Genomic DNA, 18,331 nt, shown 5'->3' with positions numbered 1-18,331 from the left:
TTTTTCATCCATTTTACAGACAATAATGCTGTTTTATTCAGGCTAAGCAGTTTTAAAGCATTTTTTTCCCTCAGTGTTTCTGTTATGTTTTGACTAAATGCTCATATCACTCCACATGCTTTTTTTCCTTCTCCTTGTGCCATATAATTATTATTTCTTCTAGAGGGCATCAATCACTGAGAAGGAAAACAAACTTGATATCTTTGGCTGACTCTGAATTTAGAAGCTCTCTTGTGTTTTGTGTAGTTTATATGCAGTATCATATTTATTTCACATTCTTCAGGCTTAGAAGTAGGGACTGAACTCTGAAGGAAGAAGAAAAATTTCTCACACAGAGAGAAAAGATGATCAGATACTCAGAGTAGTAAATAGAGGTGCTTATTCATGGTGTAGAGGACATATTGGATTGGTCTGGAGACACAGCAGGAAGAAGCTCCATAAATATATTTTATCTTTTTTTAGTACACAGAAGCATTTTTAGCTAATTTTGTGCACTCCTGGGAAAATTAATAGGCCTTCCATAACATGAGGAACATTTTGCATAGGAAAAGAGGCATTCGTTTATCACCTCCTGGGGATTTTCTCTATCCAGACCAGGAGATGGAAGTTTCATCCAGAGGTGAACTAGAGCAATTGGATTTACAAGTCTACCAGTAGCTTTAGCTTCATCAGTGCTCCCCAGTAAGACACTTTCTGTGCTGTAATGTGCATATTCATCTTTGTTTTTAGCTTCAAGAAGCAGCTAATGTTTTGAGCAAGCGGTTCACTTGAACGCTGGTTGAAAGACATTTGGAGCAGTGGACCACAAGTTTACTACATTTTTCCCCCTCACAGTCTTCCCACCGTGGAAAAAAGACCAGGCTTCCATCAAAAATCACCAGTTCCATAATCAGCTTCTTCTCAGGACAAGCCAAAGCCCATAATTCTCCAAGCTTAGCATAACAGTAGCAGAAGTGCAAAATGAACTGCTTAGGTAGCTGTTTTGTGGACAAAGTCATGATTTTCAGTGTTCCCCACAAGTTATCTGTTTATGCAGACCATCCTTGCCAGATCAGATGTACTTGATAGCAAAGGACTAAAAGATGATAGAGATATCTTTGAGATCAATTTTGTATAAAGAGTATACAGATGCAAACCATGGTAAGCACGAGTTTTTATTCAATCTAATTATGAGCAAATGATCAGCATAATTTTCTTGCATTTTCAACCACATTTTCATGAGAGTGAAGTATTTAAGATAATTATAAAGGAATGCCAGCACATAATTGTGACAAATTTTATATTTAAGGAATCTTTGGGTTTTTCTTTATTTAGAAATGCAAATAATTAAAGATAGACAAGGCTAAGCTCTCTCTGGGCCCTGGTGTAAGAGGCATTTTAGTCGTGCAGACCTGCCAGCCCTTATTCTCCTGGCATGGTCCCAGCCTTCATGCCTGGAGCGATTGTTCACACAGAATCGCAGAATTGTTTGGGATCATCCGGTCCAACCCACCTGCTAAAGCAGGTTCACCAGAGCAGATCACGTAGGATCGTGTCCAGGTGGGTTTGAATGTCTCAGAGAAGGAGACTCCACAACCTCTCTGGGCAGCCTGGGCCAGGGCTCTGGCACCCTCAAAGTAAAGAAGCTTTTCCTCATATTCACATGGAACCTCCTGTGCTTCAGAGTTTAGCCCTTGTTCTCACAGCTTTATGGCTGGATGGAGATTAAATGGGCAACCTAGTGTAGATAAAAAGATGGAGAAAGCTTAAGGTGGTGGGGCCTCTGGTGCTCATTTTATGAAGTCACTGAAGCAGGTTTTTATTAAAATATCTTATTAATGGGTTACTGCAGTTGTATGTAGGTAGAATTGCACATACGTTCTGTCAAATAGTCATGTAAACGTCTATTACAGAAAGTACTAAAACCATGAGCTGTGTTGAAGTGCTTTGCTTGACGGGTGCACCCACCAGCCCAGGAACTCATTCCATCTCCAGCAGCGCAGCCGAGGATTCCAGCCAGGGCTGCGCTTCTTGCACAGGTCTATGTGGTCATCTGCTCCTTGGCAAGAGTCAAGTCTGATGTGGCACATGCCTTTACCCCCATGCCGAAGGAAGTTCAGAGTTCACTGCACAACCAAAGAACTGGTGGGGCTCAGTGACAACCTGTCATCATAAGTTGCTTAGAAGGTGCATTGCAGTGGATGGGGAAATGCACCACATGTATTCTGGTAGCCACCTTTTTTTTTTTTTTAATAGCTTCTAAAACACATTTGTTTAGAGAGCATGTGTTTGAGAGACGTCTTGGTGCCTGCAAGCACTCCTTGTTGCAAAACACATGGACAGCTTGAGTGTACAGCAGATGAGGAAAGCACATGGGTGTATTTCTGTCCTTTTGCCTGCAACGACCTGTAACACGCAGCATAAAGGTGTCATTTCTTTTAGGAAGACAGCAGTGGGGCTTTCTGAAGCCCGTCAAAGAAAGATTGACTAATTTCACATGGGGATCACCATCTGTCTGAAACGTGTGCCGACCTGCTGTAGCACAACAACATTTCCTCGGTTTCCAAGGGTAGCAGATGGAGGTGCCCTTGCTGGAGTTCCTCTGGATCTCCCCGGTTTATTATTTCTTTTCTCTCTCCCCTTCTGCCTTTATGGTGGTCTTCTATTATTATTTGCAAGCAGGTTGCCTTACTGCTGTTGTTACACCTTTCCTTGGCCTCTGTCATATCTTACACAGTTACTGAAATACTGCAGATTGTGGACTGCTGTCTGGTATAAAAACAGCACGCTTGCTGTAATGCAGAGCATTAAAATTCATAGACTGTAGTCGGGCTGTTTCTTGCACTTTCTGGACAGGCCTGTTAACCTTTGAGAGATTTGCCGTGGAGTTCCAGCTGTAGAATAATAACAACAGGTAAGTGAAAAGGAGCCCTACTGGGAGAAAGTTTATGTGTCAGTATGATAAACCTGTAAAACTCTGGGACTGTTCCAGACTACGCTCCCAGCAGCATCCCCTGCAAACACACACATTCCCCCATCAGCTCTCCTTTAAAGCCTGACTACTTGGGTGATTTAGGTTAAAAGAAATGTTGCGTTGCAGGGAGATTGGTTTAACCTCTGTGTGGCAGCAGGGATGGAGACTTCCGTAACACTGTGCTAAGTTGCTCCTGATTTTCTATGATGATGATAAATAGCTGCGGGGGTGAAAGGAGGCGGCTTTGCTCAGCAGCACTAATGCAGTGCTGCTTCAAATAAGGGGCAGATGCTCGCTTGTGAGAGCAGTGTGTTGAGAAACAACCTCTGGCTTTCACAGACAGGAGCTGTTGCTGCAGAATTCACATCCGATACCACTGTAACAATACATTACTTGTGCCTTAAGTATCTCTCTACTTAAATATACATATATGTTTTCACACATTTGGGAGTAAATGCTTTGCATTGGTTTCTCTCATGCTGATCTGCTGTAAGTCAGGGGGTTACAAAAAACATTAAGCTTTTTATTGGCTCATCTTTCCATTTGGAAACAGGTTTTGTGGGAAAGGGATTTAATTTTTCACTATGCATACTTCCTACCATAGTGGAGGCACAGTTTACTCCAGGTTGAGTGCGCCCTAACCCACAGAAACTGAGAAGGCAGGACATGTCTGAATGCTCAGAATAAGCCACATGGGCACTTGGAAAAAAGACAAAATCAAATAAGATTTTTTTAAGCTACCAGTTAGTGAGTTCACAGAGTTAAACTATAATTGTAAATGTATCTCTGCCTGAGGGCTGACATGAAAATTGTGCTACTCTTTGAGAGGCATCCATATAAACTTTTATTGTCATTTTTGGGAGAAAAGTGGGCTGGTAATGTCCCTCACAATTTAAAAGGGAACAGCTCTCTTACTCTTTCTTGACAGCTACTTTGCTCAAAAAGTCTGGATGCAAAACACAAAGCTTCTCTCTTTCTCCTTTTCTCTCCTTGCCCTCTCTCCCTTCATGATTCTTATTGGACAATATCAGGAAATCCAGGAGGGTATTTTTAGCCTGAGAGAATGAAGAATTTAGGGCAGAAATGATGTTAACATTAATCACAGCAGTGATGAAATTTCACTCCAAAATATACGAATGAGACAAGGTTTTCCTCATGTCCTACTAATGAAAAGAAGATCCCGTTGCTACCAAACTAGGGTACGTTCACTTGCTCCACGGAGTCACACAATGAGCCACTCATTTTTCTACCATGTACAAACGAATGTTGCAAGAGAAACATCATTCCATTCCTCCACTTCTGCAGTAAAGATTTCTCTGCAGTATAGTGCTGGTGGAGGCTGCTGGGGTCACTGCACTCACAAATAATCAAGGACTGTAATTATAAGGTTATAGGATAAAAAGCCAGTGCCAAGAACCAAATTGTATATTAACTCTCCACTCCGCAGAGGAAGGGACAGAACATTTGTTTCTCACTTTCCATACTCTTATGGGACCAAATATTTTTACAGTCATCCCTAGTGTGAGTCTTTGGCTCACACAGAGATTTGTAAGCAGCAGCATCCTTCTCTGACACTGCAGTGAGGGCTAAGCCTTACCAGCTGCTGAATTAGATAAATATTTGGAAGAGGACAGCAGACCAAGTGCAAATGGTCTTATCAACTTTTTTGGATATCACAGCCCTTATGGATGCTGTTGAATGCATAGGAAAATCTCCTAGCCCAGGCTCCAAGAAACTGGTTAGGTATGGGAAAGCAAAAGGAAACCTCTCAGAAACTGAGAGGTAATAAGCTACAGTGGCAAAGGGATTTCCCATTGAAATGGCTTTTTACCCTTTATGACATCCTGCCAATAACTGAAGTAGAGATGCTGAGATTGAGAGGCCATCAAGTAGATCTCTATAGATAAATCTAAGTCTGGAATTTTTGCACAATGGCCTTTTCATGGTCCTTGGAGTAAATATCCCCACAGATATGCCTCTAGCATATTGAGTTATCTGGCAAAGGTCGGGCATGATTACTGACATACAAACATGCATTTGTTTCTCAGGCCGTTACATCTTTTTTCCTTCCCTCTGGTTCACACATTCTACACAATCACAATGTAGCTTAATGTTCCTATCCATTTGCTTTTCAAACCTTCCCCCTCATTCTCTGTTGAAACTCAAAATACGTATGTGTGTATGTGTGCATTTATTTATATATAAGCATAATCATTCTTTACTATGCTATGTCTCCAAGTGTCTGTGTATGGTCATGAGCTGCTTTATGAACAATATGTATCTTATGTATCTTATCAGAAAGAAAGAATTTGCAGAATTTGGCCACAGATTGCTCTTCATTTTGATTACCAGAACGGCTGTCTCCTTGTTTCTTATTCTAGAGTCGATGTTGTACATTAGGCTTTGTAATTATAGAATGGTTTAGGTTGGAAGGGACCTTTAAAGCTCATCTAGTCCAAACCCCCCACTGCAGTGAGCAGGGACATCTTCAACTACATCAGGTTGCTCAGAGCCCTGTCCAGCCTGACACTGGATGTCTCCAGGGATGGGGCATCAGCAGCTTTTCTGCGCAACCTGTGCCAATGTTTCACCACCATTATTGTAAAAAATTTCTTCCCTATATGTAGTCTGATCTAGATATATCTAGTTTGATATCCAGTTTTAGCCTGATGGTGAGTGGCTAATGTCGTCATGGGAAAAGGAGGGCAAGAGTTCTCCTTTGGATCAGAGATTATGTATGAAGGTCACCGCTGCTCATCTCAGGAGGTTCATAGGATCATGCAAAAGTCTTAGTGTCCAGAATGACATCCCAGAGCTCATTAAAACAGATGGCACTGTCCAGGGCTGCTCATGGACTGACAGTCTGCCTTGTTAGTGTTCGGCAAGAGTCCTGCTAATTGCTTTGTAAAAATACAGATATGCCACCTATTAAAATTGTTCTGTAGAGCCAAATCTGGGTGCATCGGGTGGTGTTAAACTCTGTGCTATAATAGGGTATCTAAGTGTAAGAACAAGCAGAATTTCTTTCCTGACAGAATGAAAGTAGCCGGGAGTGCCAAGGGAAAGACTGCGATAAGCACGGACTGCTGAATGGTTCTGCTTGACCAGAAACTGTGCTCTGCATTAAATATAAGCACCGTGGCATATCCATACTCCAAAAATCCCCATCACAATAGACCTTAAACTTTTCCCCCGGAAAATTATGATTGCAGACTGAGGTGAAGATTTGTCTGGGTTGGGGCATGTATCTAACCAGAGCTTAGGGAGCAGCTGTGTGCCTCGAACCTGATTTCTGAAAGAACGAAGGCTGAGGCTGCTTAGATAAGAGTAATAAATTTGGATACTGTTAAGACGTTAATAGAAGAACAATTATTGGTCTGGCCAACTGAATATTTGGTCTTATATCTGTATGAAATTAATCTTCATGGTTATTTTTTGCTTTCTTGCATTTCTTATGCCAAAGGGGAGAATCCAGGGAAGCGGCACAGCTTTGCATGCTAACAGTCATCCTGCTTCCTTGTCATGCTGCAAGCGAAGAGGCTCTATTGTTTGTAAATTAAGACCATTCCAATTATTGGTAAATAACTTCTGGGTGAGGAGTATGACACATGCTGGCTGGAAGAACAGGGCTCTGTAATAGTAATATTGCCTTGAAATTACAGCCCACGTAGTTTGAGAATGATTCAGGATAATTACATTAATGTTGCCGGAGAAATGAAAAGGAACACTTTCCATTTTACCTATTAACAAGCTCTACTGGCCTTAAACTATTTTGGGGAAGAGCCTGCAAATGGCTGAAATCATCAGAATAATTAGAAAGCAGTGGTTGGGGCTGGCGGGGGGAAGCTGGATGAGGTTCTGGCATTGGCTTCTTTGGCCAGCAGGTAAAAATGCTGCTGCTGCTTTTGTGGAAAAAGGGGCACGGCACAGAGCTTTCTGATTAGGTGCACTGAGGTCTGCAAATGAGCTCAGGGCATCTGCAGGTCTTGGACCCTAAGGACAAAATAGCCATTAGGAGTAGGTCGCTCTCAGTGCAGGTGTTACACGTAACCTGCGCAATGCTAAGCATGAGCCTGCTGTTGTTCTGGCATGCTGGGTATTTGAATGTTCGTCCCCTGCCGTCCCTTTTCTCCAGCTCTCCTGAGCCTGTGCAGTGGAAGATCTCTGCCTTTCATGATGACATTTTGCTACGTGGATCCTTGTCTTCCGTTCCTCAGCTCACCTGCAAAATTACTGTGAAACTGGGACTTTTTGTTGTTTCTCCTGGTTCGTTTACCCTATTGTACTGTTTGCTAACTCCAGATGAATAAAAGGGGCAAAATTTAGTTTTCATATCTGAATAACTCAGTGTCCTATAAAGCAAGGTCTCCACTTCAGGGCCACATCTGCTGTTACTGGAGTTTCTCATCTGCGTGAAATTCAGAGCATCCTTGAATGCCTGGGAGAGCAGGGACGCAGCAGCGTTACCTCTACCTCTTCGTCTCTTAGTCTTTAATTTCCAAGAATTAGAAGATGTTTCATCTCATAAACAGTACTGTATTTACAGCTCCTTACTGAAACATAGCCGTATTTACCTTCTCTGAAGAAACTAGAGGATGTAGACGCTGCAAGTCTGGCTGTTTCCAGCACATGGTTGCATGCACAGTCGGTTGCTCTCCAGGCACAGCCACAACAGGCTCTTCACAGCCAAACACACACACGCACAGAGGACTGCTTTTTCATTTTCTCCCATTTCGCTTTCACTTGTCCAACAAGCCCATCTCAGCCCTGCGTGTGATTACCCAATGACCTCTGTGCCTTCATTCATTTGCAGCTGCAGCGCTTAGGATTTTGCTTCCAAGCATCAAATCAGACTCTCTGCACACACTGAGGGATGGATTTTCTCCCTCCAGTGAAGCATTCCTCTCCTACAACTACTACCATTAGCTAAACAAATCTGGGGAACCCACTCCTCCCCTCTCTTTCTCATTACATTGCCCTCCACCGTCTCTAGATGTTCAGGGCTGTGCGAATTCATCAGGAACGCTAATAGCTGCCTTCCTGCAGCTTTACTGTTCCTGAGCCAAAAGAGTTAACTTTCTAATACATCAACTACCTTAATTCTGCATTTAAGATGGAGCTCAAATAAGTCTTGGCTTCTCCATTTACACACGTGTACGCGAGAGATCTGGTACAAGACTGAGGGCAATTTAAAATAATAATAATTCGGCAGTTGTTTTCTTTGAATTGAGAGTTAAAAATATTTGAACGCTTCTATTTTTTCTGTTGCAATATTTCAAGAGATTTAATGGATTAAAAAAAAAAAGTCATTTGGAGGGAAAGCTTGAATGAGGGCTTGCTTAATTATCTCATTCAGATATTAAAATTTTCATTTTGACTTCTTCCTCTGTTCCAGGTGCACACACACCTGCATTTACAGAGTGATTCTTTCTGCATATTTGTTTTGCCCTGATTTTCCTAGGAATGTTTGGGGAATGTTTGACGAAGTCCCTGGAAATCTGCACGGCATGAAAATCCTGAGTTTCATTTTGTGTGCAAATACATATTAACAGTTAAACAGAATTAGCAATATTGCTAAGTCAATGGTAACTACTAAATCATTTACAGCTGCTTTTAGGAGACGCTGGATGCCAAAATACTGGACAGGTACAAATGGCAGAGAAGGGAATTTCCTGCCTACCCTTTGTAGCTCTCATGTACTTTCTGATGTAGAAATTCGCGGATGCGGGTGGAGTGGATCTCCCTCACAAAATGGAAAACCCTACATGTTGCAGCCTCCATCTGCAAAGATATTGGAGCTTTGAGGAGGGTTAATTTGTTTTTATCTTCCCAAAGAACTTTAGTAGGTTTTTTTAATCCTCATAACCCTGACAGTACTGAGAAATAATAGCAGTTACGCAGGTAGTTATGTCGACATCAACTTAAGTTTTATGCTTGCAAGGTTCATATATTTTTTGTAGCACTGGCACTAATACAAATGATAGCTCAGTAACAGAAAAGTAGAACAGTCCTCAAGCCACAGTTTTCTGATACTCGAAGCATCTTTAAACCCCGTACCCAAATGAGAAAGAGATCAAAACACCCTAGTCAAAGTGGCGTAGCTTGAAGGAGCATTTTATGTGCTACTTGATGACAAAAATAGTTAGGCATTACTGCAGTTTACAGTAAGACACCTTGAAGTTATCAGTGAGGTTGGTGTGATGCCTGACAGATTTAATGTAAATATTTATAGACTTGGCCTACTAATTATGCCAATTGAAAAAATGCACTATTAATGCTGTCACCTCCCCATGTCTCTACCTGCCAGCATGCTGCTAGCTCGCATAAATATTCTGAAGATAGAAAGTATGGCACATAAACAGAAGATATCATTTACATTTTTAATAAGGGATTAAGTTATCTCCAGCAGTAGTTTCCAGCCTGTTCCGTGTATGGGAGGTCTGTGGACTTTTCCCGAGGGAACTGTGAAAAATGATAGAAAAAAGAGAGTTTTGTGTATGGAATGTAAAAATCTCTCCCTGTGAAATTATTACAGGGGTATGCACTACCTTTGGCAAATATTTGGTGACCCACACACTGAGAAAAATTTGAAAACCACTGATTTACCACATTTATGTAAGGAACAGATTAATTTCAAAGTACCGTACTGCCATGTGGTAAATGATTTGACTGTTGGTCCTGCTGGGCTCAGGCTGCCATAGAAGTCCTGGACCACAAAGCATAAAAGCATGTGCTTAACTCAAAACACACATCAATCCACTGAAGTTACTGCCTGTCACCATACGTAACTGGTTTGCTGAACAAAAACCATGGGGAAATTTAAGGCAGACGGCAAGGACTGCTCTCATCTTGCAAACAGCTCTGCAGATGCCCAATTGTCTCATACAACTGAAAATCTAATTATGTGAATCTACAGTTCATATTTTTCTGTTTCAGTTTATTTATACTAAGAGACTCCAAAAGTTTTAGGCGCCATTGATTTCTGCTGTTACTGATTGACAACACAAAGACTATTATCATTGTCATCGTAGCCAGTTTAAGAAACTCTCTTTTATCTGTATCAGTAGCTCTCCTGATTTGCTATCCAAAAGTCTGTGGTTTCTGTTCTGGCACAAACCGACTCCTCACAAGCTGTGCAAATAAATCTGAAATGCTATCACCAGTGGTTGTATGTGTGTGGCTTGTATGCGTGCCTTTCACTTGGCTTGTAGGCTTGAAAACTGAGGCAGAATGGTTGGGTGGTTTCATATTGTCTTCTGCAAAGTAGCATCTTATTCCTCATACATCCCCACTGAGTCCATGCAGTTGGGGTGCTGGTCAAGGTTGCCCAAATCTGGCCTTGGTGCATTGCCTGGATGCGTGGGCAATACTGCTGACGGACGTGTGACTCTCTCCAGGACTTAAGCGCATTTTTGCTTGCAGGACGGGATGCAGGTAAAAGCCAAGTATGGTGTTATGACAGCAGCTCTGTTCGAGAAGCAATTGGACAATACCCTTAGACACACGGGGTGAATTTTGGGGTTGTCCTATGCAGGGATGGGAACTGGACTCGATATTCCTTATGGGTTCCTTCCAATTCAGGAGATCCTGTGTTTCTCTCAGAACAGGTTGGATGGATGAAGTACTGCCGGCAGCCCATGTGGGTTTTGTAAGATGTCATTGCCGGTGCGTGAAAGGCAGATCTCACCTTCCTGTGGATAAATGAGTCCTTGTTGTGGACCAAATCCACAGACCATGAAAGGCAACAGGTTTCCTACTTCCTACTTCAGTGAGCTCTGCATCAGACCATATATAAGGCTCTCAGTTATTTCCAGTCCCCAGCTGCATTTGTCTCTTGTAAACACTTCATCTGGCTGCCGCACCTCTGTAAATCACAGAACAGAACAACCCGATAGAAGTGGAGTGCGTGGTTTTGAAAAGGAACATTAAGAGGAAAAAATATAACTCTCTCTCTTTAAACTGTCTCTTTTCTATATTGTTACCTTGACAACTCTGCTGCTGTGTTTCATCTTTGGTGGGACTTAGCCATGGTGGAATAAGGGGGACATCCATGTGCGTTTCCACGTCTACTCCGGCTCCGCTTTGCGGGCATATGCCGGGCACAGGGCACCTCGAGCTGCGGAGCCCATGTTTGCTGCCTTGACCCGTGGTGCTGTCCGGAAATGATCACAGAGATTAAGAACTGGGACCCATTCTGATTAAAGGTATAGCGTTATATCTTCTATTTCTTTTCCTTAAGCCAACACCAGAGCAATGTTAATGCTCTTTAAAAGGAGATGCAAGGTGCTTAAAGTATTTTTAAGGGTTGGGAGAGCTGGAAAGCAGAGAGGGATGAAAGTACTCAGAAATAGTTATATTATTTTTAGTATAAGCAGATACATGAGTATGTCTCAAGATTAGGATATGGTGCTGATGTGCTGAACTCAGTCTGGAGATGCTAAAAATACGCATTATTTTCTTACAGTTTTTAGAAGGGACAGAGGCAAAGATAAAAGGAGAGTAGTGGTGAACTGAAATTTTGATTCTTGTGCTTCCTTGGTTGCTGGGGTTTGTCAAAGCTGTGTCTTAACCTGGGCACCTGTGACCTGCCGATTCTAGCAAAACATACCAGACAGGTGTTCTCTGTGGGAATGGGATCCCTCCCACCCCCTTTTTACTTGTCCCAAAGAAAATCCCCACCAACGTAATCCTTTTATTCTTTTAAACTGAAATGATGAGCTCTATAGCTGCAAAGGCAAGACATGCAGGCTCCAGGGTTGAGTGCAGATGGGGGTGTCTGTGTCTGAATGTGTGCGCAGAGAAGGGGGCTTTTAATGCAAAACACATGTGTTTTCAATTGCTATCTGGAGCCAGCCCAGTAGCTGTAACTTGGCCTGACAAAGCGTTATTGAAGTACAGACAGTGTGGTTTCAAAGCAGTTAGAAAAAGAACGGGAATGCTGTTCAGGAAATTCTTCAGGCATGGGCAGGGACTTGGCTGCAATTCTGCTGTTGGAAAATCTGACAGGGGCAGCTCATGAGCAGAGGCCAGGCCTTGTGCTGCTCCCAGAGCTGAGCTGCATCGTCACCCAGCCTCCAGCATCGTCCCCCAACCTTCAGCATCGTCCCCCATCCTCCATCACCCTCCGGCTCTGCATCCACCCGCCAAGGGGGAGGTAAGAGCCGCTTTGCTCCTTCCCGCTGCACCCCGGGTGATTTGCTGTTCTTTTGTGCTTGGGCGTAGAGGCTTCTTGCTTTCAGACGGTTGTTTAGAGGAAAAAAAAGAGGTTGAGAATGGGAAGTTGCAGCATATTTGCGAAGGGATGGGAGTAGTTTGAGGCTGGGTGGTGGTTTCTGGCTAACTTTGCTTCGGTAGGAATCCTGCAGGCAAAGCAACTCCTGCGCTGCGTTTCTGGCTGCATGAATGCCCTGACTGAATAATTCCCAACTTTTTCTTTTGGGGGAATAAGTACGCATACAGCCTGAAACTACCAAAAGGTTGTGTCACTTACAGGTTCTGATGAAAAATGTGATTCGGTCACAATAAATACATTTACATAAACCTTGTGTTATAGTTGTCTAATGAGTTGAAAGTGCGTTTAGGGGTTGTTTGGCAATTCCTGCTACAGCTAGCTTGTGAAGAGAGGCAGCAATTCAGTAATAATCATTGCCTTGTGATTTCTCTGTGTATTTTTTTTTCTGTATTTTATAAAACATGAGCAAACTGCAAGAGACAGCACAGTCAGAAACCATGTAGAGCAGATTAGAAGAAAAAACATTAATTTAAGGGCTGCAACTTCTCTTCTGATTTGCATTTCTTCCCCAAATAACTTCAGAAACATTTATGATAAAAAGCTCACTCTCTCTTTAGGAGCCTGCCAGATTCAGGCAATGCTCTCTCATCCTTTTAGTTGCAGCATTAAAGCTTCTCTTGCCTTTGCAACGATACCAGCACCTTATATGGCAGAGGCTCGTGTTTGGGAATTCGGGTACGGCGCTTTCGTCAGGGCGGATGGAGGTGTCAGGAGGAGTTCGCCTCGTGTAGCTTCAGAAGCTTCCTTGCCTCTGCCAGTGCCTCTTCCTCGGATTTTCACAGCAATGTTATTTGATGTGTTGAAAATGCTTTTTAGCCATGTTTTATGCTGATTTTTTTTTTTTCTTTAACAAGGAATGAATTAAGGGTATTAAATTATACAGTGGGACAGCTGGCTCATGGGAGTAGACCCACAGTTTGCTTTGCCTGCATCCTGCAGGACTGCATGTACAGGGCTCAAAGAGTCATTCATCCTGGCAATGCAAAAGATTCAGTAACAAGGTGAGGTGGGCCACCAAAGTGCATCAGATCCAGTAGGGGACAAGGCCAGAGCTTTCTCCCAGTAATGCTGGTGAAGCGTGTATGTAGGCAGCTCCAAGGGATGACTGCAGGTTCAGGCAGGCACCAAACCCTACCTGGACATGGTGGAATTCAGTGGATTTGGATCTTTAGTGGAAATATCTGGTCCAATGCAAACAGATTCTATGTGATGGAAGGGAACAAATAAAGGTGTTTGGGATCATCTCCTTTCCACAGTATCTGTTTTATCCTGTGAAAATCATGGTCAGCTGAAATGGGTTGGTTTGGGTCAAGTGAGGACTTTGCTGGTTTGGGGTGCAGGAAGGGCATCCTTCAAGAGACATGGATGTGCTGTAGCTTCCTGGAAGCTGATGGGGGTGAAAGGAATGGAAGGAAGGACAGAGATGAGCTGTGCTGGAGGGAGACGTATGATGAAAATGAAGAGGCTTGATAAGCTCAAGGTTTGTTTTGCGGAAAATGCACCTGTGGTGAACATGCTGTGTTAAATTAAGGTCTCGTATGATCTAGGCTGCTTGAGCCTTTCACAGGCTGCCATCTTACCCTGCAGACGTGGAACTCTATTGCTTGTCTTAGCAGCTGTTAATTTAGGCACCCAGTCAACCAATTATCTTCTTCACTGCTAGTTATAAGATAATTAAAAAACAAATAATCAAGTTCCTGCCTCTGATCGTGCATCATCCCACCTCCCAAATCTGATCATCAGCACTGAAGAGGCAGAGAGACAAAGAGACTGGAATAGGTCTGTCTTAGAAAGAGGTGGCCAGGGCTGGGCTGCCAGACCTGGCTTTAGGGGTGCTCCTGCACTGGGTGCTCTGGGTGGGATGAGCAACATGCAGATGTTTCATCAGATAAGGGCTCAGTCTGTGTCATGGGATGTCCAGAGTGCCCAGCTGAGCTGCTTGCTGTCCCCACATTGGTGTGTGGATGTGAGTCCAGGCAGGGCAGGGGAGGCTCTTTGTAATGCCCTGGGCTGGGTTTGATCCAGGAGATTGTGGTTTCCTCCCTGACTCTGGCAGCTGCTTCCAAACCTCCCCCTGCCAAAAGTGACCTTCCTGCAGCTCCACACAGCTCAAGTATTCGAGCTTTGCTCTGCACCCAGAAGGACTGAAAAATATGTGCATGTGTGGAGAGAATGTTACACATCTAAAGTGAAACTGGAGGCTGTCTTGATTTTGCAAGCATACAGGTGCAAGAGCCATAAGCACACCCTAGTATATATCTATTTCTTTCCTGGTCCTTCCCAGGGCAAACTAGAAAGCAAGTATATCTGTGCAAACAAACAACTAAGCACATCATGCAGAGGGAAGATGGTGGAGATAAGATGCAGCAGAACAAGTTTTAACTTGTGAGAGCAGGATCACTGGAGAGACTGTGCTCTGGATCCTGGCACATCCCCAAGCCCACAGTTCTCAATTTTTGCCATACCGATTGGATTCCAGCCATATAAATCCATATTATGATCCCGCTTTGCACATTCCTACAAGCCATATCTCTTTTCTTGATACTGTGAGGTGAGAGTGTGTTGGGGCAGAAGTCTGCACAGTATCACCTCCCGTAGCTTGCTTTCTGAGTCGAGCTCAGTTGATGATACCCTTCTTGCTGTTCCCACAGCCTCCTGTGGTCACACCTGCTTCTGGCTATTTTAGCATGGTTCTCATAGTTGTTCATCCTGCTTTGAGACGCTCCAGCGGGAAAAAGTGCTTGTAAACTTGGCACAGATGGACATAGGCTTATGATTGCTGCACATCATCTGAGCGGTGCAAAGGAACCAGTGTGTGAATGCAGCAAAGCCAGTGTGGTGTTTGCATGCGGCGTGAATGTATCTCTACAAATTGTGGGCCATTTTGGGGAAAACATTTTGTTGACTAGCTCAATACATACGAGAACTCACTACAGAACCTTTTTCTTCCTTGTTAACTTTGCTTTCCATTTTCTCCCTAATTCTGAAAGAGAAAAATAACAAGACAAGATAAAAATCAAGCAGAAAGTCTAAAAGCTAGAAAAAACACTCATAAATAAGAAAACAGACAAGTTTCTTTTCTGTTCGAAGAGAAGCGGTAGCAGCATCACATTGCTCACAGACTCTTGCAGCATCATAATAAAATACCACTTTGGGTTTAGGAGATGCTATTCAGAGATGGATCTGTCCGTTACTTTGTTTCGTTCTGGCAAACTCTAATATGTTTAGAACTTTGCTGTAAGTGCTCCTCGAATGCAGAGCAGTGATGAAGCAGAACTGAAGTCTCATGTTCAGCTTTTCATTCCATCCATCTGCTCAAAGATACCAGTTTATAAACTGAAGACTTTTGCAGGGCCATTATCCATTGTCGAAATGCTGTCAGCCCTAGCAACTGGGGAAATTACAGGAACTCTCAAGATGTTTGAGGTAGGGGAGAGCCTGGAGTATTGAGGGATCTGGATGAGAGATGCTTTACCAGGAGATGAATCCCCAAGGTCTCCCCAGCTGCTTTTGCCGAGTGAGTCCAAGATTTCATCAAGATACAAGAGGCAGGAATGGGAAAAGCGGTATTTCCTAGTGCACCTCGCAAAGCACGCACTGGTGGGCTGTACAGGCCAAGAAAAGCTTATTGATGAGCTTGTATTTGCCAGAATCAGGCTAGATAATTGAAGAACCCTATATGTGATGTACCCCACTGACAGAGACTGGTCAGAAAATAAGACATACCTTAGCATGTTTCTTTCTGCTTTTTGTCTCTCTGGCCTTGTATCAGCGATACCTGAACACTGGGCATTGGGTGATGATGGTCTTCCCAACTCATGGGAGAGCTGTTCCCCATGAGGAGGAATGGGAACTGTTGACAGAAGCAGAGGGACAAGCAGAGAAGGAAAACCTCAGTGTTGGGGACACCCATGGCAGTGGCAGAGGACACGCTGACGCAGCCATCAGGGTAGAAGAACCTGGGTTCGTGGCTTAGATGATGCTGGAGGAAAGTGCTGTGAGATTTAACTGCCCCAGCAAGTATTTCATCCTTTGGGCTGCTGCCCAGTGCTCAGCCCTTGCTGGCCAAGCTGCAAGTGAGAAGTCATTTTCCAGAGCCAGATCCTTTTATGGAGACCTGGGCAGTGATCTGACCCGTGTGCGGGGCCATAAATCACTTTTGGGTCGTGACGCTGGTGGATTAATGGGCCTGGGGGTGTCGAGCTTGAGAGAGAGTTTTATGGAGAGTGGAGAGGCAAATAGTCTTGTTGATAGATGGCTCAAGACACTCTTCTTCATGCCAAATTTTGTTCTAAGTCACGCTCCAGATATGTCTGTTCTTTTGAACTTGGTGGATATTGTGCACTTAAAAGATAGAGAAATTAAAGAGGATGAATCTGCAGAGCATTTACAGCTAGCAAATACAAGTACATTGCCTTCTAGTGATATGGCAGAGAGCACCTCTGAAGGATTTTTAGGTATTTTTCTTTTGTCATTTCAGCCCAAAATAAAAGGTTTCCATTTCAAAAAAACAGAGAGAAAGAGGATGTTAGTGATATGGACACAAAGAGATGGCAGAGGGGAGAGAGGCTCAAGGCCTGGGGGAATTTGCACCCTTCTCCCATCATCTAGAAGTGTGTTCCCATCACCATGCTACAGGTTAGCCTGACATTGGATGCTCTTCATTTTTCTGAGAAAGTTGTTACACCTCAGTTAAATGCAAGCAGGCAGGGAAGAGAAATGCTGTGTTGACTGTGTGGGTCTTTAGGGCTTTTGATCCATGCTGTAGTGAGGACTTCCATGAGCTCCAGGGCATTTTCAGCAGTAGATTTTCAGTGGGCTCATAAGAGAGAAGCTGCCTTCCCAGATTGCATCTCTTTCAGCTTAAAACTGTTCTATTATGAAACGTACATCACTTAAGCACTGATCAAAGAAACCCCGTGGCACAGAAATGTTGTTGACTCCTCTTGTTATGCCTCACCCTGTTCATCACCCTCGTTAAGCCTACAAAGCCAGCACAACCAGGGGATGTTACAGCTCCGGTGTTTGCAAGGGAAAGATGTTTATCCATCCTTGTGCATATAAAACACTTCTGATGAATTGTTAAGCTGGGTTGTGTGCCCCAGTGAGACGCTTTCTGCCAGAGCAGGAGGATAAGGTGGAAGGGAGAGAGGCATGCAATAGAGATTTGCCCTAACTGCTGGGGTCTGATGTGATTTTTTGGAAGCTCGGTGCCAGTTCTGATTTGTGATGCCTTTCAGCTGAGCCTGGTTTCAGCGTTACTGAAGGAAAGTACTGAAGCTTCTTTGCCAGAAGTACTTGGTGAGCAGCCTGTGCAGATCAGAGGACACAGTGACGTGACTTCCAGTGATCTGAAAAAAAATAGCCCAAACAAATAAATCTTTCTTGTCATGGACCATATCCCTAAGGTGTGCTAAAGCAAAAGGATGAATAGCTTTTCTAAACAGACTGGATTTTGTATCAGGATTTTGTGTTTGCAGTGTTCATGTATAAGGACTCACCATACAGCTCTTGTGCAAAACCTTATTGCCCATTTTTTTTTCACAGCAGCAAGAACTCGTTGGAGAATTACCAGGGTGCCAGGCTATACTTTTGTAGTCATGGTAATGTTGTCTGTGGCTAAACTGTGAAGATTTGCCATGCTGCATTTTCCAGATCGTAAATAGGATTGTACATGTGCTAATGGTCCAACGCTGTGCACGTCTGTCTTTAAGCCCTCTCATGGCAGTCAGACAGTTTCAGATTTTACTTTTGGAAGGAGTACTTCTCTTTGCAATTTCTACATTCGTTTCAGTATTACTTTTTCACCATTATTATGCTATTAGGTGGTGGTTCATAATATTTTCCCTTTCCCCTTGGCTCAGTAACTGAAAGGGGGATACTTTGCACATACAACCACTGGATGTCCTTTCATAGCAATACTTCTTTCTCTGGCGCCTTAGTTCTTTTTAATGTTTGAGTCAGGAGAAGTTGCCAAAATGTAAATTACGACTAGCATACTTTTCCCTCCCACACAGAGCAGATTATTGATAGCAGATATGGTTTGTTCCTTGTGTAGTTGCCTTGCAGGCCACCTTATTCGGCTT

At 43.4% G+C, this 18,331-nt stretch overlaps 1 protein-coding gene across 3 annotated transcripts in view; it reads left to right on the top strand.

Annotated features, from left to right (window-relative positions):
• Positions 1–18,331, top strand: part of SGCD (sarcoglycan delta) — a 317,216-nt gene that overhangs the window by 171,424 nt on the left and 127,461 nt on the right. Inside the window, exon 1 of one of the 3 annotated variants that reach the window (XM_071814694.1) lies at positions 11,945–12,107. The exons of the other annotated variants lie outside the window; for them this stretch is intronic. The gene's annotated coding sequence lies outside the window, so the exon portion shown is untranslated. Of the gene's footprint in view, positions 1–11,944; positions 12,108–18,331 lie in introns of those variants that run through there. 3 annotated transcript variants of the gene reach the window in all.

This window comes from Patagioenas fasciata, chromosome 14, assembly GCF_037038585.1.
Source record: "Patagioenas fasciata isolate bPatFas1 chromosome 14, bPatFas1.hap1, whole genome shotgun sequence".
Classification (NCBI taxonomy): domain Eukaryota; kingdom Metazoa; phylum Chordata; class Aves; order Columbiformes; family Columbidae; genus Patagioenas; species Patagioenas fasciata.
The sequence above is the reverse complement of the archived record's forward strand: the minus strand, read 5'-3'. Positions and strand labels throughout refer to the sequence as shown.